Source organism: Rhinopithecus roxellana, chromosome 15, assembly GCF_007565055.1.
Source record: "Rhinopithecus roxellana isolate Shanxi Qingling chromosome 15, ASM756505v1, whole genome shotgun sequence".
NCBI classification, from domain to species: Eukaryota; Metazoa; Chordata; class Mammalia; order Primates; family Cercopithecidae; genus Rhinopithecus; species Rhinopithecus roxellana.
The window spans coordinates 88,611,964-88,638,697 of record NC_044563.1 but is presented as its reverse complement, the minus strand read 5'-3'; the positions used below and the strand labels follow the sequence as shown (position 1 = coordinate 88,638,697).

General features: G+C 45.5%; 1 protein-coding gene across 3 annotated transcripts in view; it reads left to right on the top strand.

The window, feature by feature from the left end:
* DENND2B (DENN domain containing 2B) overlaps nucleotides 1–26,734 on the top strand; it is a 178,719-nt gene that overhangs the window by 38,788 nt on the left and 113,197 nt on the right. For 2 of the 3 annotated variants that reach the window (XM_010384847.2, XM_030917212.1), the window contains exon 1: nucleotides 22,647–22,961. The gene's annotated coding sequence lies outside the window, so the exon portion shown is untranslated. Of the gene's footprint in view, nucleotides 1–22,106; nucleotides 22,196–22,646; nucleotides 22,962–26,734 lie in introns of those variants that run through there. The other variant, XM_010384848.2, reaches the window with a different exon arrangement.

The following is a 26,734-nucleotide window of genomic DNA, read 5'->3' as shown; positions in this document are numbered from 1 at the left end:
CAGACCCTTATTATGCAATTTTGAGGTGAGGATGGGTGAAATCCTAGGGGCTGGGAGACAGACATGTTTGGCTACCAGAGAGATGACATCAGTTCATTTACTGGTGCTGTGAAGAAAGGGGAGATTCCAGGTGCTTAACCTTCTTCCTGCATGTGGGGGTGTCCAGAGCCACCCTTAATCCTATTAGCAGCCAAGGCCTTTGCTTGGGAAAAACCGTATTTAACTCTGTGTCTATGTGTTGACATAGGGACATGAAGTTGGAAGGGGTCTTGTATCTTTGGCTTCCCGAACAAAGCTTTGAAGAACAAACAGACATGTGTCTATATGTGTCTCTGTGTGTATTTGGAGGAAGCACAGGCTTCTGGGGGCTGTGGTACTAACAGTAGGACTGGAAAAAGCCTTATGACCTCTGAAGCATGACTGAGGGAATCGAGCTGGGAGGCATTGGAGCCCATCTGCTCACCAGCTTTGTTGGCCTGTCGGATGTTGGGCTCCCCCTCCGGTTCTGCCCTCCTCCCTCAAGATGTGTTAGAAAACGAAGCCTGCTGCCTGGAAAGCAGGTGACACCAAAGCTTATGCTAAGAGGATCCAGCGTCACATCCACGGACCTGCCTCGGCCTCCCTGTGACTGGATTGCTGCGGATCTCCCTAAGACCCTTGCTCACACTCAAGTGCAGCTGCTGCTTACTGCAAGCCGTCTGGGGCCAGCCCAGGCTTGTTCTGTGGGGGCCTTTTCCCAACACTGTGTTCTCGCCTCCTGTGGGCTTTCACATACAAGGGCCTCACCATCCCTGAGTTGCCAGAGTCCTTGTTCTGAGAACCCAGTGCCTCCCCTTCAGGGCCCAGGAAGCTGTGGGTGAGCTCTTGGTTTCCTTCTCAGCCGGACACTTCTGGGAAACTATCTGCATTCCTTTCTGCCCAACTCTGCCTCTGGGGCTGTGTGGGGTGTGGCTGCCTCATGCCTCTGCGAGGAGGAATGCTAGCACAGTTCTGCAGTTCCACTGAGACCAGCCATCGAAGGTAACCGGGAGTTTGAAGGTGGAATTCCCTTTTCTTGCAGTCCTGAAGCCAGGAGCTAGCTTTTCATGGATTGTGATGAGGTGTTGGTTCTTTTTTATTTTTATTTGGAGACGGAGTCTCGTTCTGTCGCCAGGCTGGAGTGCAGTGGCGAAGTCTCGGCTGACTACAACCTCCGCCTCCTGGGTGCAAGTGATTCTCCTGCCTCAGCCTCCCGAGTAGCTGGGACTACAAGTGTGCGCCACCATGCCCGGCTAATTTTTTTATTTTTTAGTAGAGATGGGGTTTCACCATGTTGGCCAGGAATGGTCTCTATCTCTTGACCTCGTGATCCACCCACCTCGGCCTCTAATAGTGCTGGGATTACAGGCATGAGCCACGGCGCCTAGCTGAGGTGTTGGTTCTTTTAAAAATTTTCCAACTTGCTTTCCTGTCTCCCTGTCACTCTGGAAGGCGGGGGTGAGGGGTAGGAGGAGAGAGAGTAGGCTTAGTTCGCTGTGATCCATCTTTGGCACTGGAGATGGGTGTGGCAGATACCTTTTGTGAGGAAGGAGTGTAGGGGCAGGGGAGAGAATCTGCCTGTTGGTCTTGGTATAACTTGGCATCTCTGCAATCTGGCTGTGTTGACTTTCTGGATGGTTTGTGAATGCATCCCCCAGCCCCTGAAGCCAGTACCATCCTTACCTGGTTTGAAATCTTTCAGAGTGCACCCAGCATTATCAGCTCCTGCAAGCAGAAAGGGCCTAAGGGAGCATGAACACACACTCCATAGAAGTTAAGCCTAATTTTTTAAAATTTAAATTTAAATTTTTAATTTTTTAGGGAGTGAGCCCTAGATAATTAAATTTAATTTCTCCATCATTTTTTTAAGGAGGCAGGGTCTTGCTATGTTGCCCAGGCTGGTCTTAAACTCCTGGGCTCAAACGATTCTCCTGCCTCAGTCTCCCAAAGTCCTGGGATTACAGGTGTGAGCCACCCCGCTGTGCCCAACCCAGAAGTTGAGCCTGAGAGGGAGGCTCATTGCCCTGTGTCTACCCAAGGATGTGTGTGTGTGTGTCTGGAAGTGGAGAGTAGGAGTGAATGCATCTAATAAACTGGAGAGGATCTGGAGAGACAATAGTGGGGGCTGACTGTGGAGAGCACAAAAGCTGGGACTTTTGCAGAGGTGTGTTTGCTCCCAAGTGGCCAGAAGCCAGGAGTAGTGGGGAAGGTGGGTTTAGGCATGCTAGGTTATGCTTGCATTGCTGAGTACCTTGGGTATGATGGCCAGGAATGCTTTCCTCTGGGAATTGGGCTGAGCTCCTGACAACCCTCCCCATTTTATACCCATTACATACTTATGTGATTCTTACCTATCAGGGAGGTCTTGGGGTTGTGTGTTGTAGAGCAGAGGCTCTGGGTCTGAGAATGGGCTGGTCAGCCAGAGGCTCCACCTCCCAGTGTGTTGGCTGCCTCAAGGATGCCATCCTTCTTTGCAGCTGCCAATCTTCACTGGTGTCTGTGCCCTGGCAGGATGTAGAGCCCTTCTCATGGGTGCTTTGCCTCTTTGGGGGCTTGAGAACAGATGGGCTTAATTTGAAGCAGATCTCCCTCTAGGACCCAGATCTGAAATATATATTAGACGACAACTACTGCTCTTGGCTTTTCTTCCTTATGTGTCTCTTTTTTCCTTTTATCTTTCCACTACTGTCAGGCACTGTGAGCAGCCGTTGCTGTCACACAGGCAGATCAGAACATGAAGAATGGAGCTAAATAGAACTGTCTGCATGCTGCTCTGATGTGCTCAGGCTCAGTTTCAGAGAAAAGGTGGATTGGAGCCTGTGATGGGGGCTCCTTTCCCCCCACCAGAGTGGGTAAAAGCAGGGAGGAACAGGTGGAAAGGCACTTTACGAGTTGGGAGGGTATTAATTCCACCTCTTCTCTCCTTCCTCTGTACCCCACCATTCCCTGTGAGTTGTCAAGGGCTAGAGAGATAACAAAGATCTTGCTTTCCACCATCAGGCAATGCACCCCTCGCTGAATTTTTCAGCTCCACTGACATTGTGAGGCAAATATTATATAAAGCTCATTTTCTGACCTGAGGGAATTTATAAGCTATTGGGAGAGACAGTATTTGTTAAACAAGTAGAGAATATCCAAGATCTTAACTGTGTTGGTTTATGGATCATCAATATATTTATAGTTCAGAACAAGAAAGTTGTATCTTATACAACCACAGAAAACTTTTCTTGGAGGAGGCAGGATTTTTCTGGTCTTTAAAGTTGGGCCAACTTTGTAAGGAAAAGAGAGGTGTTCACTCCAGTGTCAGGCAATGATCTACCTTGGAGGGGTAGGCCGAGCTCTGGAAGTCCTGCCATTACATAGTTGATGTGAAGTGACGCAGTGAAGGTGGAGTTTTGTGGAAATCTCTCCTGTAGATAGATGAAAATAGGATAATTTTGGAGAGGCCAGAGAAAGGCAGTGAGGAAGCCTGCTAAAGGGCATGGCAGGTCAGCAACAGGAGAGAGGAAGGGGGCGAGTCCTAGAGAATATTCCAGAGTAGACGAGGCAGGACTGACATGAAGAATGAACTTGAGGGGAAAGACAGAAGACGCCGACATTTCTGACCTGTGAGAACTGACCAATACTGACATGTTCTGTTTGTGAAGTACTTGGACTTTTCAAAGCACTTTTTCATTCAGCAAAGCGTTGTCTGGGCTCTTAGAGTTCATCTAATCTGGCTCTGTTTTATGGAAGGGGAGGTTGGGGAAGAAAAGGGAAGCGACTATTCCCCGCGCACACAGCTATTCAGTGGTGGAGCGGGACCTGCCATCTAGGCCTCTCCCTCCTAAGACAATTCTAAGACGACAGCAGCACAGAGGAGAGTGTGTGGTTGGCAGAAAGTCTGTTTGGCTGGATAACGTTAGGTGATAAACCAGTCTCTCTGAGAGCTGAGAGAAACTTACTCATCTTACTTTTTGTCCTCCACTCTTTCTTGCCCCATCCCTGTTTTCCATCTCTGCTTCACGCTCTTGTTGTCTGGTCTAATTAACTTCCTCTGTTGGAGCAGCTTCCCCTCTTGGGTAAACTCAGACATGACCACAGCAAAGCAGCGTGGAATCTTCTGTTAGGTTAGTGTTCCTTGAGATGGTGGTGGCACTCAGCCATCCGGGTCAGAAGCTGGAGTCCTTCTGGAGCCTTGCTCACTTCTGCAGCTGGTCACCTCCCGAGTCCTTGTTTCCTACTAAAAGAGTGCTCGGTCCGCCCTGATTGTCCCCATTCTCACTGCCCCACACGACATGTCCTTGAAAGCAGTGACCCCTCACAGAGTGAGTTCTTGTGGTCTGCATTCTGACCCCCAGCTTCCCTGCAGATACAGCTGCACTGGAGCCCCTGAAGACAAACCAGAGAAGTGCGGCATCCTGTGGGGCAGGAGGCTTTGCTTTGCCCAGGGCTGGGCTCCTGAATGAATTTTGGTGCAGCCTTAACGGCTGAGTTGTGCTGTTGAAGGTGCACAGCTCTGTGTCCAGGCACTCCTGGAAGAGGAAGTTGAGGTCATGAGGCTGAATTAGGCTTTGTGTGCTCCTTCTAGGTTCTCAGCATTTGTCTGGTCCTTTACTTGCTTTAGATCTCTGCCCTAGCCACTGTAGGCAGGAGCAGCTCTCTTCCAAGAGGTTCTCAAGGTAATAAACTTCATAGTCCCCTTAGTTTAGTCTGAATGACCTTGGCCTTGGGGTCCATCCCAAGTTCCATAGCCAGCAGTTGGGTCCATGTCCCACATTTTCATCCTTGTCTCCTCTACACAACATTGCCACAGTCCACCCCCATCCCCCCTCCCCACCCCCAGTCTGGTGCAATAGGGATTTAAGGAGGAAATGGACTACCTGGATAGTAGAGGAAGGAAGTTTGTGGCTGGCAAATTGTTATTTTATTTGGAAAGTCTATCCCATTCTCTCCCGCCCCTCAGAGCAGCAGATTAAGTCAGATGTCGTTGAGCTGTCTCTCTTCCTAGCCATCTTGGATAAAATAGAGGTACAGGGTTCACCCTTCAGAAGCTTGCTGAGACAGTCTTATTTACTAAAACAACAACAAAACAAAAACCACTTCAAGCCCCCAAATCCCAACCACACAAGTCTCTATCTTTGCCTCTGACAACTCTCGCGTCTCTCTGGGTCTTGGACCCTCTGTGACTTAGTTAAAGCAGTGGTAACTTGGTAACTGTCTTGGGAGCATGCAGAGAGAGTCAAGCCTCATCTTGCCAAATTTTCCCAGAGTATGCACCCCTTCTTCATCTCCTCTGGGCCTTTTTCTTAGAAGAGTTGTGTCATGCTTTACTGATGGCAGATCCTGTCTGCATTGGAGATGAGTGGCTATAATCTTAATCGCCTTCAGGAGGACTGTGAAATCGTTGACTTCCTTTATCTGCTTGGGTTTGAGATGAGCTAGCATCTACCAGTTTTAGCCTCTGGAGTCCCATGGCCTCGTAAGAAGGGAGTGTTCTGCTGGCACAAGCTGTGTGGGGGACAGTAGTCCTTGACTCTTTGTTCTTTTCACTCTGCCTTCCTCCTCTCAGTCGTTCACAGCTCAGCCAACCAGCTAAGTGGGGTGTAGACAGTTGTATCACCCCAGGGTAAGGAGCCCCAGACAGGGAGGGAATAAAGGCTTTCTGAATTCTTTCTTTCCTGCACTTTCAAAAGGCTAAGTGGTGCTCAAGTATGTTCCTTGACATCCCTGAGAGTAATGCTCAGGAATTCCCCCAAATTTGCCACTCTGAGACTTCCAAACAAGCTTCCTCCTGTTTCTGTCCTTCAGGATCTTAAATTGCTTTCTACTCTCCCCGCTCCCTCCACATTCCTCTGCTTTTCCTTTCATCATCTCCCTCATCTTTCCTTCCTTGCATCCTGAGATCTAATTGATTTCTCTATCGCACAAGTTGTTCAATGTTGATCTCTAAGTGAATGAACATTCATAAGGACCCTTTTTACACAAAGGCAAACTAGCTCTCTTCCGCATAAACATAGGATGGGCCCAGTGCATGTCTTATTAGGAAAGGAGCTAATCATTGCATAGATTAGGAACTTCTAAGTTCTTAACCTCGGGGAAAAAGAAGATGGTTTAAAAAATGGCATCTTCTCCTGTAGGATGTTGATGTTTATTTAGTATGACTCATCTGTAGATCAGGGCCGCCTTCCATGTTCCTAGGATAAGAACTGGATATTGAAGGGCCACTGCTCTTCTCTTTCCCCAGGTCCTCAGAAGAAGCATCATAGGGTCCCTTTACAGGAGATAAGCTGGTATGTCTGTATCCCAGCAATCCCCAAAGAAGCTGAAATGCTGCATTCCTACCATCTAATGTTTCGGTTACAGCATTTAAGCCCGAGTCCTTGCTCACAACAGCTATCAGATAACAGCTTAGTATAGGAGGTTAAAGATCCACAAAAATTCACTCTGATAGTTAAAAATATCACTGTGATTCTGCTTGTAGTGAACCGTGGTTTGGGGAGATGATGGGTCAGAATTGTTTGGATTCCTGAGCTATTCTGTATCCTTGATAAAGCTTGGATGGTCAGAGCCCCAACTGGGAGGTTTTGATATGACTAGCAGGAGGGACAAAGAGCAGGTCAGGCAGGGCCCAGCTGTCTCTTCTTTCTGTGAGTGTTCTTTATTCCCCAGAGATGACTCCATGAGGATGAAAGTGGTAGTTTTCTATCTTCCTGTTCTGCAGGAGAACTTACTACAACCTCATGAAATCAGATGTGTTATCTTACTTCTCAGTTTAAGGGGCTCCAAAAGACTTGATTTCCATTTTTCCTTTCAATATATTTGTCTGAAATGTTATTCACGACTCCATTTACCCCTGGGACTGCAAATATAGTATATGTCCCCTGGAAACACTTTTGTTCTAACCAGAATGGAGCACGGTAGGACATGAATCTCATTTGATCTGGGCCCTGTGTTTTGTCAGCTAAACTCAGAATCACATTTGCTCACCAGTTGACTCATATTGAACTTTTCCTCAGGTCTTTTTCACTAATAACCATCTTTATCTTGTTGTCTTACAGTATTTTTCTAAGCTTCAGCGTAAAATTACATATTTTACCCTTTAAAAATTTTATCTTGCCGTATTTAACCTATGGTTTCAGTTTGTGGAGGCTTTTCTCTCTGATGAGATCTAGTATATTAATTATCCCTCCCAGTTAATTTATCATAAACATATTTGATAATTGTGTCTTATCCAAGTCAATGATAAAAAGGGTAACTATAATGGGATCTAGAACAAATGGGAAAAGAAAGGAATATTACAGGCTAACATCTCTGATGGATATAGATGCAAAAATCCTTAACAGAACACTAGCAAATAGAATTCAACAGCACACATTGAGTCTAATAAGACAAAGGTCCAGTATCCAGCATCTGTAAGTAACTTAAACAAATTTATAAGGAAAAAAAAAATCCCATTTTTAAAAAGTGGGCAAAGTACATGAACAGACACTTTTCAAAAGAAAACGTACATGTGGCCAACAAGCATATGAAAAAAAGCTCAGCATCACCGATCATTAGAGAAATGCAAATCAAAACCACAGTGTGATACCATCTCACACCAGTCAGAATGGCTGTTATTAAAAACAAAAAATTACAGGTGCTGGCAAGGTTGTGGAGAAAAAGGAATGTTTATGTAGTGTTGGTGGGAGTGTAAATTAGTTCAACCATTGTGGAAGACAGAGTTGCGATTCCTCAAAGACCTAAAAACAGAAATACCATTCCACCCAGCAATCCCATTACTGGGTATATACCCAAAGGAATATAAATCATTTGATTATAAGATGCCAGGTGCAGTGGCTCATGCCTGTAATTCCAGCACTTCGGGAGGCCGAGGCAGGCAGATCACTTGAGGTCAGGAGTTCAAGACCAGCCTGGCCAACATGGCGAAACCCTGTCTCTACTAAAAATATATTTAAAAAAATAGCTGTGTGCGGAGCTGCGCGCCTGTAGTCCTAGTTACTTGGGAGGCTGAGGCAGGAGAATTGCTTGAATCCGAGAGGTGGTGGCTGCAGCGAGCCAAGATTGTGCCACTGCACTCCAGCCTGGGTGACAAAGCAAGACCCTGTCTCCAAAAAAAAAAAAAAAAATTGTTTGATTATAAAGATACATGCACATGTATGTTCATTCCAACACTATTCACAATAGCAAAGACATGGAATCAACCTAAATGCCCATAACAGTAGACTGGTTAAAGAAAATGTGGTACATATACACCATAGAATACTATGCAGCCATAAAAAAAGAATGAAATCATGTCCTTTGCAGAAACATGGATGGAGCTGGAGGCCACTATCCTTAGCAAACTAATGCAGGAGCAGAAAACCAAATACCGCTTGTTCTCACTTATAAGTGGGAGCTAAACATTGAGTACATGTGGACACATAGAGGGGAAGAACAGGCACCAAGGCCTACTTGAGGGTAAAGGGTGGGAGGAGGGAGAGGATCAGGAAAAATACTAATGAGTACTAGGCTTAACACCTGGATGATGAAATAATCTGTACAACAAGCCTCCATGACACAAGTTTACCTGTATAAGAAACCTGCATATGCACCCCTGAACTTAAAAGTTAATTTTTTTTTTTTTTTTTTGAGACGGAGTCTTGCTCTGCCGCCCAGGCTGGAGTGCAGTGGCCGGATCTCAGCTCACTGCAAGCTCCGCCTCCCGGGTTTTACGCCATTCTCCTGCCTCAGCCTCCCGAGTAGCTGGGACTACAGGCGCCCGCCTCGTCGCCCGGCTATTTTTTTTTTTTTTTTTTGTATTTTTTAGTAGAGACGGGGTTTCACCGTATTAGCCAGAATGGTCTCGCTCTCCTGACCTCGTGATCCGCCCGTCTCGGCCTCCCAAAGTGCTGGGATTACAGGCTTCAGCCACTGCCCCCGGCCAAAAGTTAAACTTTTTAAAAAAGAGGCCGGGCATGGTGGCTCACACCTGTAATCCTAGCACTTTGGGAGGCCGAGGTGGGCAGATAACGAGGTCAGGAGATCAAGACCATCCTGGCTAACACGGTGAAACCCTGCCTTTACTGAAAATACAAAAAATTAGCCGGGCGTGGTGGCACATGCCTATAGTCTCAGCTACTCGGGAGCCTGAAGCAGGAGAACTGCTTGAACCCGGGAGGCAGAGGTTGCAGTGAGCCGAGATCACACCACTGCACTCCAGCCTGGGCGACAGAGCGAGACTCCATCTCAAAAAAAAAAAAAAAAAAAGCAGAAGAATGAATTTGAACAGTGGCCTCAAGTCAAAAAAAAAAGAAAAAAAAAAAGGGTTCATGTACCATGATCAAGTGGGATTTATTCCTGGGATGCAAGGATGGTGTATTAGTCCATTCTCATGCTGCTATGAAGAACTGCCCAAGGCTGGGTAATTTATAAAAGAAAGAGATTTAATTGACTCACAGTTCCACATGTCTCGGAGGCCTCAGGAAACTTACTCATGGTGGAAGGCACCTCTTCACAGGGTGGCAGGAGAGAGAATGAGAGTAAGCAGGGGAAATGCCAGGCACTTATAAAACCATCAGATCTCATGAGCTTCACTCACTATCATGAGAACAGGATGGGGGAAATGGCCCCCATGATCTAATCACTTCCCACTGGGTCCCTCCCATGACACCTAGGGATTATGGGAACTACAAAATGAGGTTTGGGTGGTGACACAGCCAAACCATACCAGATGTCTCAACATATTCAAATCAATAAATGTGATAAAACAGATGGGATGTGCCTAAACTTCTAGGAGTTCCAGAGCTCCTCTCCCTGGTTGATATTGATTCATTTCATAGCACTGTTTGGACCGAGCTGTCCCGAGTTACTAGTCCATCCAGCTGCCAGTGTATCTCTGATTTTTTTTTTTACAAGATCGAGAGATTTTTCTGAAGTCCAGATAAATTATGTCCCTGACATTCTTTGCCATATGTATGTGCATATGTGTGTATTTAAATTTATGATATATATATTATATACAAATATATATTGTGTAAATATGTATGGATACTGCTTTTTAAGTCCCCAGTCTGTTATTTATGGGTCACTTACTAGCTATTGCAGAGTGTTGTACATGAATTATCTATTTTATTCTCTACAATAATTATATAATAACCTCATTAACTAAAAGTAATGATGTTTCTTGATGCAATTTGTACTTAATCTCCAGGGATCAATGCTTCCTTCTCTGAGTTCTTGTCACTTTTTATATATTCTTTTCTGGAGTTTTGCCTATGATATTGATTAAGAAATATTTTTTGAGCACTTGCTATGTACAAAGAAAGTACTGCATTACAGCCTGTTGGAAATTCAAATATGAATATGCTCAGAAGAGATTACATGTAATTAAAAATATAAGGGAATGAACAATAGCTTGGTGGGGAAAGGAGGAAAAACAAAAGAACAGTCCTGAGTGTGAATGGAATGCCGAAACTAGCCCACCTGCAGAGTTTAGAAGCCATGGGGATGGTACAGTCCACGTTAGATTCTCATCACAGAGGTAGGTAGAAAATATCCAGTTGACTGACAGTTTTAAATCCTATCTCAGTACCTTGTTGGAGTGGCTCTGTGAGTTTGAGGTCAAGGAGGCAGGTTGCAGGAAAGAGTTCACTTTTGAAATCTTTTCTTTAAAAAAATGTTGTTAAACATTCAGTTCTAAGATAAATAAATCCTGGGAATCTAATGTACAGCATAGTGACTATAGTTCATACTGTATTGTTTACTTGAAATTTGCCAAGAGAGTAAGTCTTAAGTATCCTCACCTCTCCCCATCACATACACAAAATGGTAACTGTGTATGGTAATGAATGTGTAAACTTGATTGTGATAATCATTTCGCAGTGTATTAGTATATCTAATTATCATGCTGTACATCTTTAGTATATATAACTTTTGTTAATCATAACTCATAAAGTTGGAAAAAATTGAGAAATTATTTAAAATATGTAGAATATCTATTTTTATATGTATAGTTTAAGTGACCCACCACCTAGCTTAAGAAAGAAAACGCTACCATTAACTTTAAAATCTCCTGTGTCCTTACCAATAATTGATTTAAGAAAATAAATGTATGTTGAATGGTAGAAAATAGTTCACAAGTTTGAGACCAGCCTGGGCAACATGGCAAAATCCCATCTCTACAAAATACAAACAAATTAGCAGGGTGTGGTGGTGCACACTTGTAGTCCCAGCTACTCAGGAGGCTGCAATGGGAGGATTGCTTCAGCCTGGGAGGCAGAGGTTGCAGTGATCCAAGATCTTGCCACTGTACTCCAGCCTGGGCAATAGAGCCAGACCTTGTCTCAAAAACAAAACAAAACAAAACAAAAAAATCTACAATAGCAACAGTATAGAATATGTAGAATTTACTAAAAAGGAAAAAAATTGCTAACATGATTATTGCTTGGTATAAATTTCTTTTTCACTTGCATATGTCTTTACAGTGTAGTTATAACTTTATTATGCATAATTAGCATTGTCTCCCATGTTGATAAAGTCTTTGTAATTGCCATTTAAAGTTAGTTTTTGTTTTTGTTTTTGTTTTTTTTTGAGACAGGATCTCCCTCTGTCTCCTGGGCTAGAGTGCAGTGGCATGATCACTGCTCATTGCAGCCTCTATGTCCTAGGCTTATGTGATCCTCCCACTTCAACCTCCTGTGTAGCTGGGACTACAGGCTTGTACTAATTTTTTAAAATTTTTTTATTTTTAGTAGAGACGAGGTCTCTATGTTGCCCAGGCTGGTCTTGAACTCCTGGTCTCAAGAGATCTTCCCACCTTGGCCTCCCAAAGTGCTGAGATTACTGGTGTGAGCCACTGTGCCCAGCTAGTTAATTTTTAAATAAAAAACATGTGTTGTAAATTCAAAAGGTACAAAAAGATACACAGTGAAAAGCAAGTTTTCCTTCCACCTTTTTTTCTCCTTAGAACCCATTGCTGCTACCAGTTTGTGGTTTGTAGTAGTCTCTTTTAAATTTTTAAAATTTAATTTAGTTAATTTTTTTTTTTTGAGGCTGAGTCTCTGTTGCCCAGGCTGGAATGCAGTGACACGATCTCAGCTCATTGCAATGTCTGCCTTCTGGTTTCAGGCAATTCTCGTGCCTCGGCCTCCCAAGTAGCTGGAATTAAGGCATGCCCCATCATGCCTGGCTAATTTTTGTATTTTTAGTAGAGATGGGGTTTCACCATGTTGGCCAGGCTGGTCTCGAACTCCTGACCTCAAGTGATCCACCCACCTGGCCTCCCAAAGTGCTGGGATTACAGACGTTGAGCCACTGCACCCAGCCATGGTCATCTCTTACAATGGCTGCACAATAGTCCATCTATGCAGTTTTTCAGACTAAGGACCATAATCCATTTTTGGGTCAGGAAGTCAGTTTAGTGGGGCTATATATACTTTGTTTTCTTAATTTCCTAATAACATAGATTAGGATTGAAAATAGCAGAGAGCATCACATATAGTAAAGATAGTGTTGTTCCGAGAAACCTTTTTGGTTCAGTTTTTTACACACACGCAGATACACACACCCTCTCACATATACATGTGCTAGATTACAATGTAAAATATTCTTTATTGGGTTGTTGCAGTTTAAAAAAATACTAATCTAGGAATGACTGATGTGGAGGTTGTTTCTAATTTTTAAAATTATTATAAATAATGCTGGAAACAGACATTTATTCTGCATACTTAGGAATTTTCTCTTAGGATACTCTCCCTGAGTGAGGCTACTGAGTCAAAGTCTATGAGCATTTTAATTGATGAGTTACTTTCCAAAAGCCATATCCTATTTACTAGTTAATAAATGTCATCTGTGCTTTGTTTAGCATAGGTTATTTTAATTTTAACACAGACTGTTTTCTATGGGTAATATATGTGATATATATCTTTTTAACAGAAAGGGATGATTTATTAATTTTACCCTCAAGTAATATAAAGTGAACATTTCCCTATTTTACGAAATACTCTTCAACAGCAGTGATTCTCATTCTGGAGGCAACTTTTCTTGGGGGTAGGGTAAATACTTCCCAAACTTGAGTCAGTCTTACCTACCTTTATGATTTTCTCCTATAACCACGTACTATATGTACTTTTATTTACTTACCTTTAAATTTGGCTTTTTAAAACCTTTTTACTTTTAAATAATTTTAGACTTAGAGAAAAGCTGCAATGGCAGTACAAATTCTCCTAATCTTGTGTAACTACAGTACAGTGATCAAAACTAAAATTGATATTGATATAGACTTAGTTGGGATTTCACCAGTTTTTCCTATGAAACTCCTTTTTCTATTCCAGGATCGAATCCAGGATCCCATGTTGCATTTAGTTGCTGCGTCTCCTTAGTCTCCTCTAATCTGTGACAGTTCCTCAGTCTGTCCTTGTTTTTCATGACCCAGGCCCTTTTGCGGAGTACTGATCAGGTATTTTGTAGAATATCCCTTAGGTTGGGTTTACTTGATGTTTTCTCATAATTAGATTAAGGTCATGGATTTGGGAAGAGCACCACAGAGGTGAAATGCCCTTCTCAGCGCATGGTATTGGGGCACATGGTGTCAATATGTCTTATTGCATGTAGTGTTAACGTTGATCACTTGATTAAGGTGATATCTGCCAATTTCTCCACTATGAGGTTAACTATTTCTGCCTTTGTAATTAATAAATATTCTGGGAGAGATACTTTGAGGTTACACAAATATCCCATTTTTCCTTAAACTCTTTTTTTTTTTTTTTTGAGACAGGGTCTCACTCTGTCACCCAGGCTCTGGAGTGCAGTGGCTTGATCATGGCTCATTGCAGCCTTGACCTCCTGCTGGGCTCAAGTGATCTTCCCACCTCAGCCTCGAAAGTAGCCAGGCCCACAGGTGTGTGCCACCACGCCTGGCTAAGTTTTTTATTTTTTGTAGAGGTAGGGGTTTTGCCACGTTGCCCAGGCTGGTCTCAAACTCCTGAGCTCAAGCAATCTTCCCGTCTTGGCCTCTCAGATTGTTGGGATTACAGACTTGAGCCACCAAGCCTGGCCTCTCCTTAAACTTCTACCTGCTATAAAACAATACTAAAAGCAAACAGAAAACATAACTTCTTTAGTGTTGATTTAATAATGAGATTGGTAATAATGAGGTTAGTAGCTGGCTATCTTTGTTCTTCTATACATTAAGATAATATAAAAGTTTTAAAAATTTTAAAAATGTTTGTCCGTATACCACTTATAATCATCTTGTATACACACCCCACCTTGGAAACTCTGGACTACTGTGAAGTGTTCAGCATCAAATGGTCTAGGTTCTGTGGTGACATTGTTAATACCCTTTTTAGTTGGATCAATTGGTTGGTTTTATTAGTTCATTCATTTAAAAATTTATTAATTGTACTTGGTACACAGCCCTAAGCTAGAATTCAGAGTTAAGACATAGTTCTGTCTCTCAACAATATTATGGCTAGCAGGAGAAATAAGCTGAATGAGCCTTGGTGCAGTCACACAAGGCAGTGGGGCGTAGTTGGCGCTGGAGTGGCAGCCTGTTCTGAGGAGTACTGGGGGTAGGGCTAGAGAATCAATCTAGCCAGGGAGAATGAGGGGAGCTAGGATTGAGGAGGTCGACACAGTCTGGGCTCACACTTCCCATGGCCTTGCCCAGATCTTACTCTGAGGAGTACTTCTTTCCCAGGCTCAAGGTATTTTCCTGTGTAGATCATAGAAAAGCAGCTTGAGTCCATATTCCTCTTAATCCCCTATCTCTTCCCTTTCCCTCCACTTTGCACCTTGCCTCCCCAGTCCTGAAGCTTTTAATCATGATACGTTAAGGTCATTGTTGAACTCAGAGTTATGAGCCAGCTAAGCTTGGAAAGCCTATTACTATTATTCGAGACAGAGTCTTGCTCTGTTGCCCACTGGTGTGAGTACAGTGGTGTGATCTCGGCTCACTGCAACCTCCGCCTTCTGGGTTCAAGTGATTCTCCCACCTTAGCCTCCTGAGTAGCTGGGATTACAGGTGCCTGCCACCATGCCTGGCTAGTTTGTGTATTTTTAGTAGAGACGAGTTTTGCCGTGTTGCCCAGGCTAGTTTCAAACTCCTGACCTCAAGTGATCCGCCCGCCTTGGCCTCCCAAAGTGCTGGGATTATAGGCGTGAGCCACCACACCCGACCAGAAAGCCTATTCTAGAAGGGTAAAATGGTGCTTTCGTAGGGGTCTAGGGTATTGCTTCCTTGGTCCACTCTTTCCTGGCCCCAAGCCTGTGTTTATGTGGCCCAGTGTTAAAATGCTCTGGCTTAATGAGGAACAGCAGTCAGGGGCCTGTGGATTTGAGAGATTTCAGATAATTGGCTCATATATGAACGTTATCACAGAGACTCCAAGAAACTGGAGCAAGCCATGAGTACCTGTGTCGTGAGTACCTGGACGTCAAGCTTTATACGGAGGATTGTGAGCTGAGCAGAGGTGAACTAGGGCTGGATGGTTGGCAGACTAAAGGAGAGGGGGCACAACCCAGCGTGAAGGTGTGTGGTAACTGCTTCACCGCAGGGCTGTGGGGTCTAGGCGAATTATAGGCTGAATTCCACACTTCTGGGGTTCAGAGTCTTAAGGTTGTCAGGGGTTGGGTGGTGGTGGTAGGAGAGGCAGGGAGAATTAGGTCAGGAGTAAGGACCTGGGAAAACTTCCTATCATAAAACACTAGGACTTGAGCACAGAATGGGTATTTCTCTACCTTCCTAGGAAGTCTGTGCAAGCAAAATTTGTGTGGCAGTGGCCAACACTGTGGAGGTCCTGCCAGATGTGACTTCCAGGTGGAGGGGGCCTAGGATTGCCATCTGGAGGGAGATTTGTTTTGTTGATCTGAAGGCCCTCATAGCACCCAGGTAGAGACTGCTTGATTTGCAGTAGACAGATTGTCTTCCAAGAGAACTTAGGTATTGTCAGCTGTTCAATATCTGCTTTGTAAAGGCAACTTTGTCTCAGACTTAGGGGTAGGGGTGAGTCTGAGCAAGGACCTCAGCAGGAGCCTCAGTTCTCTTCCAAGTACTTCCCAGGCCATATCCTAATTTCCCCATCCTGTAATTTAGTACCTTTCTTCTCTGTCCAGCCCTCCTTAGGCAGGAAGCCTGAATCTCCCATTTTTTGCTTCCAAAAAAGGCTACTTTTCACTGGTGATGGTCCTCTGTCTGACCTCAAAGCCCCAAGCCCGGGGTTCTGCTGAGAGTTGGATAGAGACTGTAGCCCCTGAAAGCAAGAAGTGTTTCTGCTGCTTTGGACTTACTCAGAAAGCAGTAGGTCTGGGTGACTGCAATAGAACGATGCAGTAGGACAGTCAAGCCGAAGGATGCTTGAACAGCTAGTCCAGCCCTCTCATGTGGAGGAAAAAGCAAAGGCCCTAAGGGAGACAGGGACTTGCCCAGGATTTTACCATTCCAGAAAGCTGGAAGCCAGGACTGGGCTCCAGCCTGCTAGTTGTCTACTACTGAATTTTAAAAGCTTCCCTCCTTAGCACATTGCCATTCACAGGCAGAAGAGGAAAATTGTAAAACTCTTAAGGGCTCTTCCATAAATGGCAGCTAGAACCCAGTGTAGGAGGATTGGTGGAGGGGAGCATGTTTGATCCCCCCCCCCTTTTTTTTTTTTGAGACACAGTTTTGCTCTGTCACCCAGGCTGGAGTGCAGTGATGTGATCATATCTCACTGCAACCTTAACCTCCCAGGCTCAAGCGATCCTCCCACTTCAGCCTCCTGAGTAACTGAGACCACAGGCATGTGCCACTATGCCCAGCCAATTTTAAAAAATTATTTGTAGAGATGGGGTTTCCTTATGTTGCCCAGGCTGGTCTTGAACTCCTGGGCTCAAGCAGTTCTCCTGCCCCAGCCTCCCAAAGTGCTGGGATTACAGGTGTGAGCCACTGTACTTGACCTGATCACCCATTAATTTGGTAGAACTGGATGTTTTCAGTGGGAATACCACTGGACCCCAGTCTGGTGGGCATTAGGAACTAGGCTTCCTAGAGGCATTTGAAATTAGACATCTCTTAGGCATTTTAAGATCCAACCAATAATATTGAAACAACAGCCCATTTTACTTGAGTTCCTTTGATCCCAAAGTAAGGAGTGACTTTAAAAGACTTACTCTGTTCCTATGTTTTCAAGTTCAGAATTTCAGTTGTCTTTAAAGAGACAAGAAAGTACTATAAACCCCTCTAGTGACCTAATCTGGAATCCGATCATCATTTACATATATGTATTTTCTTGTGCAATGTAGGGCCATCCATTCAAATTTCCTCACCTTAGAGAGGAAATAGCTGTTTCTGTTGTTTGTTTGGAGAATCTTTTCAATGATTCATTTATCTCACACACACTCATTGCACACATTGAATGAAATACTAAAGTGGGGCCGGGCGCGGTGGCTCACGCCTGTAATCCCAGCACTTTGGGAGGCCGAGGCGGATCACGAGGTCAGGAGATCGAGACCATCCTGGCTAACAAGGTGAAACCCCATCTCTACTAAAAATATAAAAAATTAGTATTAGCCGGGCGTGGTTGCGGGCGCCTGTAGTCCCAGCTACTCGGGTGGCTGAGGCAGGAGAATGGCATGAAAACAGGAGGTAGAGTTTGCAGTGAGCCGAGATCGTGCCAGTACACTCCAGCCTGGGCGACAGAGCGAGACTCCATCTCAAAAAAAAAAAAAAAAAAAAAAGACTAAAATGGATATACCTCGAGGAGCTCAGGTCTGTGGGGGAGACAGGTGTGCAAGTAACAGTGATAAAGTGATATCAACGCTATAATAAAGGCATCTTTAAACTGCTGTTGATTTGCAGAAGAGACAAACAGATTCTGTCAGAAGATTGAAAAATATTTTACAGAGGAGGTGATAACTGAGTTGGACCTTGAAGGCAGTAAGATTTTGCTAGTGGGGAAAGGAGAGGTGTTCAGATAAAGGTAACAGCATGAGCCATAGAGGGAGGGAGAGGAAAATGCAGGCAGTGTTCAAAGAACCAGGCAGTGTACTGTGGTTGTCCCTGTAATGGGGTGGTTGGTAGCAGGAGAGGTGTGGGCAAGAGATCAAACCAGAGGATTTCAGATTTGGGTGGGAGCATAGGCCAGAAGAGGGAACGCTGGACGTATTCACACTCACACTGCTGTTGGTGTTGTTTAGATTTTTCCTCCAGACCATAGTGTTCGAAATTCTTTTTAGTAACAGAACCCCTTTTTTCTGAACTTTTTACACCCATCTCCAAATTATAAAATGTAAGACTTTTTTTTTTTTTTTTAAGTAAAAATGTATTTTTTTTACAAGCATAGTGGCCTGCACCATGAGGGGGAGAGGAGGCGTTTTGTCCTTGGAGCTGCTGGCCTGAGAGAACCTTGTCATCGTGGGAGCTGGGCCATTCCTACACAGTGCTCTGGCAATGACCCGGTGGTGGTGGAGGCCTGTGAGTGGGCACTAGTAATGGAAGCAGCTATAAAACCCTGGAGGGCAGCCGCAGGAGAGTGACCAGGAAAGTTCTGGGAAACAAACCACAAAGAGACTTTACAGGAATTTTTGATTGTGCCCACAGGCAAGGCACATGAGGAAAAGAAATGTAATTATAGTTTGTGAGTCTATGAAAAGAGGCAATAAGTGACATGAAATAGCTGCTCTAAGTTTCTTCTTCCTGTTGGACAGGAAGAAATGGGGTTTTATGCATTTTATTCAGCAGATATTTATTGAGTGCCAGCTGTGAGCTGGGCCCTGCACTTAAGTGCAGGGAATATTGGTGGTTAGCAAAATAGTCAAGGTTCGTATCCTAAGGAACTCATGAGGGAAGACTGAGATTAAGCAGATAACTGTACGAATGCATAATTACACAGCATGGTGAGTGCTCTGAAGGATAAGTGTGGGAACCTCATTTAGACTGGAGGATTGTGAAAGTCAAGAGACAGGAGAGTCAAGGTGAGGCAAGGTGAGTAAGAACTATCCAGGCAAAGACTGCTTGGGAGGGGAGTGTCCCGGCAACGGGAAACAACCTGGAAAAAATACGACACTTCGGGGGAACTAAAAGCAGTTGTATGTGGCTGATGCGCAGTCAGGCAAGGGCAGGAAATGTGCTGAAAGAAGGCAGGAGGAGAATCACGCTGGGCCTTGTAGGTCCTGGTAAGAAGTTAGATTTTATCCTAAGTGTAGTGGGAAGTCAATGAAGTGTGTTAAGCAGGAAATGACCTGATCTGGTGTAAAAAAAGGTGATTCAGACAGCTCTAATGGCTTTGTGAGGGGAGAGTGGAAGCTGGGGCAATTAGGAGGTTTTTGCAATAATTCAGGTGAGAGATGCGTAGCATCAGAGGTGAAGAAAAGTGGACCGATAAAAGATGTATTTTGGAAGTAGAATTGTTTGCAGTTGGGAAATGCATTGGATGTGGGGAAAAAGAAAAAGGGAGAGTCGAGGATGTCTCCAAGGTTTCTGGCACATGTATGCTTGCAGGCCTCTCAGCAGACAGCAGAGAGCTTATATAAGGTTGTCAGATCCTTATCCTTCAGAAAGGTCAGGTAGGATTGGTCTAAATCCAGTCTTGCAGAGGCAGTGGCGGGATTCAACTGTCCCTGGCTCTGCCCAGTTCCAGGAGTATGTACACAGTAGCATCACCCAAGCAGTCATTCCAGTTCTCTCACTAACCGGGCCCTTCCTTTGTCCCTTCCCCCAGGACAAGGCCCTAAGGAGCCTCCATAACTCCAGCATGCCACTAGGGGGAGCATGGCCCGCATTCTGGGTCTGGTTTGGAGGGCTTTTTAAGTTTGGATTCCTCCAGGAACTGACTTGTATCAGCTCTAGTACTCAGTCCTGACCCCTTGTCCCTCATACTGCTTAAAAGAATGCCTAGCATATGGTAGGTGCTCAATAAGTGTTAATTGGTGTTACTACTGTATTATTAATATTATCTTATTGTAGAAAGGGGTGGAATCACCTCTTCTTTCTCAGGATGGAGACTGGGCAAGTGGAATGTGCATTTTGAGCATTAGGAGGAGAGCAGAGGGATGCCTTTTGGACGAGGAAGAGGCGGAATTTTAGTGATCTGATGATACTGCGTTTGCCCTTCTATCTTGTCTTTCTTTGTAGACTTGGGATTCTTCAGCTGGGGCTTGCGTGAGGTTGGGGATTTTAGTGGGTAATTAAGTTCACTCCCTTTGAAGCTCTGATTGCTTCACTAAAGCAGTAGTGCCCCCCATTTAGGATTTGTGCCATTCTGTCATTTCCTGTTGGATTTTATAGCACTTCTCCTACCTTAACTTCTGGTATATATTTACCTTTTAAACTCAAGTCAATTAGAATCTTGTTTTGAGAATGTTGCGATATGCTGGAAATTAATTAAAAAAACCAACAACACGAGATTCTGCATAGGATGCATCACAGATTCTATCAGGCTGGGTGTGGTGGTACACACCTATATTCCCAGCTACTCAGGAGGCCGAGGTGGGAGGATTGCTTGAGCTCAGGAGTTCAAGACCAGCCTGGGCAACATAGTAAGACCTCATGCCAATAAATAAATAAATAACATCAGGACCTTTAGCACTATTTTTGGGAGCAACATTGGAAAATATCCTTCTTAAGCCTCAGTGTCCTCATCCTGGGGAGGGTATTAACTGTCCCAGTGTTTTTTGTTGGTTTTTGGTGAGGAGTTGCTGAGAGGAGCGAACTTCTTAGTTCAGTGCCTGACCCGAGAGTGCTTTCACAGACAGCATCTCTTCCGATGCTCAGCCCCAGCCCTGTCAGTAGACTCTGCAGGTGGAAAGGGGGAAGTCACATGACTTGCCCAGTGGCACGTGGCCCGTTACTGGTGGAGTCAAGCACTGCCAAGGTCTTCTGACCCCTGGTGCTGTTGCAACCACTGTGCTTAATGTACTCAAGAGACTTGAAAGGCTTGGGGATTGTTTCTAGGTTTTATTTCCTGGTTCCGTGACCTGGGGCAAGTAATTTTACTTGTAGAATTGTTTTAAAAAATCTGTTAAATTAGTATAATAATGCCAGCCCTAACTTTCAGACTTGTCATGTCAAACAGATGAGCCAAGATTTTGAGAGTTTAGAAAAGTGTAAGGTCATACATAGCTGTAGGGTAGGGCTGGTGCATCAGGACATTTTATATCTCAGAGATGCTGTCTTAAGGTCTTTAGGCTGAAAGGATGGTAGTCAGCGTATCTCACCACAACTTAACAAGGATGCTCCACCTTCCCTTGGGATCCCAGTGTTATCTCATAACTGGTTATCAAAAAGTTGACAGTTTTTGAAATCAGGTGGCAATATACTTTAGTGGAAAGTGTGCTGGACTAGGGGAACTTGGCTGATTTCTTCTCTTAGTTCTTTGACTGCCTAACTGTATAAGGGCAGATCAAATGTTTAATCTCTCTGAGTCTCAGTTTTTCCATCTATCAAATGGCCATAAGGCCAGTATGCTGGCTTACGCCTGTAATCTTGGCACTTTGGGAGGCTGAGGCAGGAGGATTGCATGAAGCCAGGAGTTCACAACCAGCCTGGGCAACATAGTGAGACCCTGTCTCTATAAAAATAAAAATTAAAAAAGTAGCCAGGCATGGTGGTGCATGCCTGTAGTCCCAGCTACTTCAGAGGCTGAGGCAGGAGGGTCACATGAGCCCAGGAGTTTGATGATGTAGTGAGCTATGATTGCACCACTGCACTCCAGCTTGGGCAACGGAGCAAGATCCTGTCTCTAAAATAAATTTAAAAAGAATAATAAATAAACTTGAAAAAATGGTCATAAAAATATCTGTGCAGTGTATTTCAAAAGGTTATGAGGATCAAACAAAATGATACATGTAAAAAGAATGTTACAAAGCAGAAATGTATGCTGGGGAGAGGGGAGAGGAAGGGACAGGATGGGGATGGGGATGGGACTAAACTTAGGGGGTCTGCCCTGTCCCAGGGACTGTGCTTATTTTCTGACAGGAGCATTATTATTACTGACTGACAGCAGCTCCCATGAAGCCTGCGCCTTAGCTGCAGACCCTGAGCAGGGCAGAGAGACAAGGCTGTATTTGTATCAGGTTTGTCGTCTGGGTTGTGACTCTCGACTTGCCCAGGATTCTTCCTGGTCCTGACCGAGTGTCTTTGCTCTCCATTTCAGGAAGATGAGAGACTGCTTAGGCGCCACCACTAGTACCATGAGTCCCTGCACTGGTTAAAGCCATCTCCACAACCTGGACAGGCAGCAAGGTAAGCAGAGAGACCAGTCCAGGCGAGCTCCTGGGATATGAGTGCATTTCCGCCCCAGTTGTGCCCGGAAAAATCCCAAGTGCACAAACAAGTCAAGGCAGCGCATCAGGGTCCCTCCTACCCGAGCTCCAGGACCCAGAGGAAGGGCTGGCTTCCCCTCCAAGCGTTTCAGCTAGCTCTCTCCCCCCTTGGCAGGGATTCTTCCAAGTTATAAAAAATGAGACACTGGAGGGGAAGAAAACAAGTCCACTCACTGTCTTCTCCTTTCTCCCCTCTGAGCTGTTCAAGCAAGTTCCCAGGAGCAGTTCAGAGCCTCTGTTGGACTGGAAGGGAGGTAGGAGGAGTGGAATGCGTGCAAAAACCGAGCTGATCAAAAGACAGTGCTGTTTCATGGAAGCCTCCCAGAACTGAGAGAGAGGGGGGGGGGAGGGAGAGAGAGAGAGGAGAGAGCAGAGAGAGAGAGAGAGAGAGAGGAGAGAGAGGAGAGAGAGAGAAAGAGAGGGCCCTTGTGCACGCGCTAGGCCAAGAGCGCGCTGCTGTGCGCGCACCCGCCTAGCGAGGACAGGGTCTCCATGACAACTGGCCTGGCCGGCTAGCAGTGCTCTGCTCACTTGGCTGCGAGGAGCGCCACGAAAGGTCAGAGGAAGGAGCTGTGGGAAGCTCGCAGCAGGTATCGGAGCTTAAGCCAGTGGATTTGGGGGCCGTGGGCTCCCTAGCCGGCTGTGGTGTGAGAATGGAGTGGGCAGGAAAGCAGCGAGACTTTCAGGTAAGGGCAGCTCCGGGCTGGGATCGTTTGGCCTCCTTTCCTGGCCCTTCTCTCTGGCTGTTTTCTGGGAGGCAGGCGAGTGTCTGTAGTCCCTGCTCGGGGTTTGGGGCTCAGGAATGATGTCATGCTCCAACAGTTGGATTCTATTAGCTTAAGGAGGAGGGAAACAGCCAATTTTCTTGACTTTGCAAATCTAGCTGATCTCACTCTTGCTGAATCTGAGGTGTTTAGACTTCACTCTAAAAAGCATCATTTTACTTTTATTTAGCACAAAGGGACAGGATATTTTTACAGGAAGAATCTTTTATATGGAAGAAACTGAGTTAACATCACTCCCGTGGTGTTTGTAGTTCTTACGGGGAAAGGCCAGTGCCTTTTGAGCCACTTGTTTGTCCTAGTGAACACTGTCTGTTTTGTCTCTTGGTGCTGCTATGTCTGACCTGTAATGGGAAAAAAAAAAAAAAGCTAATTAAGCTCAGCGAGGAGCCTGCGGTGAGTTCCAAGTTCCCTCTAGAGCATTTATTAGGACAGAGGCGCTGTCACAGGGATGCTTGAGCTGGGGTTTTGCACTCTCTCTTCCAGGCAGCTTGGTAAAAATCAAGCTGTCCTCCCACATTAAAAGGTCGATCACAGACTTTCCTAGGAGGTGGGGGAGGGGGCTGGCTTGGGGTTGGGGGGCCTGCAAACAGATTTCTCATACAGATGTCCCAGGGTGAGCTCTCAGCGGCAGCTGCTAAGAGCTGGGGGACATGAGGCACTGTAGTTGTGCTGGGTGGATTCCTTTGGTTACATTTTGACCAAATCTCAGGGCACGCAGTGTCCACGCTGTGCACTCCTACACTGATTGTCCTAAGTTTTGGTAAAACTTGTTCTGACCTAGAGGAGTGGTACGTGGTGAGCTCAATGTGGCCTAGGAAAGGAGACCTTCTCAGAAAGGCAGTTTTCTAGGTGGTAGGGTAGTGGGGTTGTCAGTAATATAGTTAGGAGGATAAACGCAGCAAACACTCCCTGCAAGGGAGACCCATCAGGGAATGTGCTTCCACTTGAGCCATGTTATGTCTTAAATTCACTTCTTGGCCTCAGGGAACTTTGCAAATGCCTTTGGTTTCTCTGTGGGATGAGGGAACAGCTGCTGTCCTGGCTCTTCAGTTTTTCTTCTTGAACTTTCTGAACAGAATGTCTTTTGTATTCTGGCAAACAATGAAGGGGCATTCTGATTAACTTCGGGTCAGCTTGCCAATGCAAGCACTGGCCATATCCCCAGTTCTGGCTCCCTAAATGTGTACACGTATGCATCATGGTTGTGGCCTAAGGGTCCACGAGGGTGAACTCCATGGCCCTGGACCTCAGATGGGCCACTTCTGAAGTTATTCCTCCTTTTGCTACACTCCAGGGATCCTCTGCTTAGTTGAAACCTACATTTTGCTGGAGGGATGTGACATAATACTGAGCCAGTGGGCCCTTCAGTTGGCAGTATAAATCCAGAACCTCAGCCTTCTTTTCTACTCGTGTGTGTAGTTGGAGCTCTTCAATTTTACCATCCCCACATGTGTGAAGAGAGCTAGCAGAGACCCAGTTTCAGGAGTTGGTGCTCTTTCTTTTGGTACAGCAGAAAGATGAATGGATTTGGGTTGCTAGACTTGAGTCGATGGCTAGATTCTGTTCCCACAGGGTGGCCACGGGCAAGTATCTTAACTAATAGGAGCTTCAGATTCTTACCTGTGAGATGGAGGTAATGATAAGAACAACTTCACAGGACTGTTGGAAGAAGCCAGTGGGATAACTTCCGTGAAAGTAGTTAGAAACAAGTCACATCCTATCTAATGTAACATGTTGTGAATTGAAGCTTGAGGAATGACCCAACTCTCTCTGGAAAGTCACTTTGCCTCTCGGTTCTGGTTCTCTCATTTTATAAAGTGCCTTCTTCCTTTCTGCGTTTATAAGTAAACATGAGAAAAATCTGAAAAGACTTCTTCAGGATGTTTAAGGAAACAAATGTTGCTTTCCTTGGGTTGGGTCATTTCATAAGAGTGACGTTCACCGTAGACCTGGAGCCTCATAGACGATCCTGCGGAGAGGAAGCTTTCCTTGGTCACCTGACTCATGTGTTTATATATAGTACAGAGGAGAGGTATTCCAAAAGACCTGTCGCTTTTCCTGTGTCCCATAGCCGCCTGTATTTGTGGCACCATACACTTTAGCAGCTGGAAGAGGGGCTATGAATGCCAGGCCTGGTTCCCTTATACTGCTGGGTCCTGCTGGGGAGACTCAGCAGTGGGCAAAGAGGTCTTTCTCTTCCATTCTGGGTTTAGAAGGCAGGGTTCTAACTGGGAGAAAGTGTTATTGCTCTGAAAGACTTCTTGGGAGCTGGGCAGGTCTTTCAGGAACTCGTAAGGCTACAGCTTTTGGGGAAAGAAAAGAAACAAGGAAGTGGGAATTCCAAGGGGAGAGATTCTTGATATGCCGTGGGACTGTGCCAAGGAATGGAAGAGCAGGGGAAGGGAGACTCCAGGCAAGGAGAGTCCCAGGTCTGTCCTCAGTGAGTCGATAGGTCGTATGGCATACTAGAGTGCCTCACCCACAGCCCCAGCTTTACTGTAAGGTAGAGAAAACCTGCCAGCCATGTCCCAGAGTGGTGTCTGGGAAGAAGCCCTTGAGCAGATGCATAGTAGGCAGATTAAAAAAAACCAAAAAACAAAAACGAAACAAAGCAAGCAGCTCCCCTTCTAGGTGAGTCATGTCACAACAGCCTCTAAGGCCCGAAGGAGAAGCTGCCCACAGCTTAGATTGGGGCTACAGCTGTTCCCCACTCCCAGCAGTCCGGCTTCCCGAGCTGAGTCACAAATTGGATCTATGTTCCTTAAGGATTAAAAATTAACATTCCTGTTCTCACTCCCTCTTTCCTCCTTCTTCTACTCCCCTTCCTGTACCTTCTCCCCTTGGGCTCCCTCTCTCTAAAATTAGATATCAGTCACCCAGGGAAGACGAAACTTTGAAATACACTGGAGAACAGGCCAAGGGCACCCTTGGTTCTGCTGGTTCAGCCTCTTTCCCTGGAATGAAGGGCGGGGGTACAGATTCAGGAGGGCAATCCAAGTATCATGGCCCCACTGGTAGCCTAGACCCAAGAGAGGCTGGGCCCCACTCCCTGCCGCATCTGATTCTAGGAACTGCTTTACAGGAGGTCCACCTAGCACCTCAGGGAGGTGGGAGGGTCTGAGGCCTGGACCTGCTGAAGCACCTCCCTGTGGGGCAGGTGAGACTGAAGGATTGAAGAATATGTCTTCCTTCCTGTCACTCCTCTTAGCTGTTAACTGTCATTGCCCTGGAAGTGTCCCCATTTCCACTGTTGGGCCTAAGAGAGTGGTCTAAGGCAGCCAAGCCCAGGGAACACATAGTTGAGGCTGGGGGAGGCCTGGCAGCAGCCCTTCCGAGCTCTGGCTTGGCCTTCCTTCTGTGCCTCTGCTTGGGTTGGGAGGCGGGTGTGTTTAGGGCAGGCTGTGAGGAGGGGAAGGGAAAATCTGCAGGCAGATAATTGAGTTCTTTGAGTTGGAGGGACCGTGGAAAGTGGAGAAGGGGCCATGAGGGCATGAAACGAAAAAAAAAAAAAAGACCATCTGGCGTAGTCTGCAGAGATTTGTCTTTAAAGCCTGTGGGAAAACTTGCATTAGTGTGAGCCTTCTCCTGGCAGGCGGGAGCTGGGGAGGCTGGGCATTCGTTTCATCCTGGAGGGGAGGTGCTGTGTGTATCTGTCTCAGTAGGTGGGTCGGGGG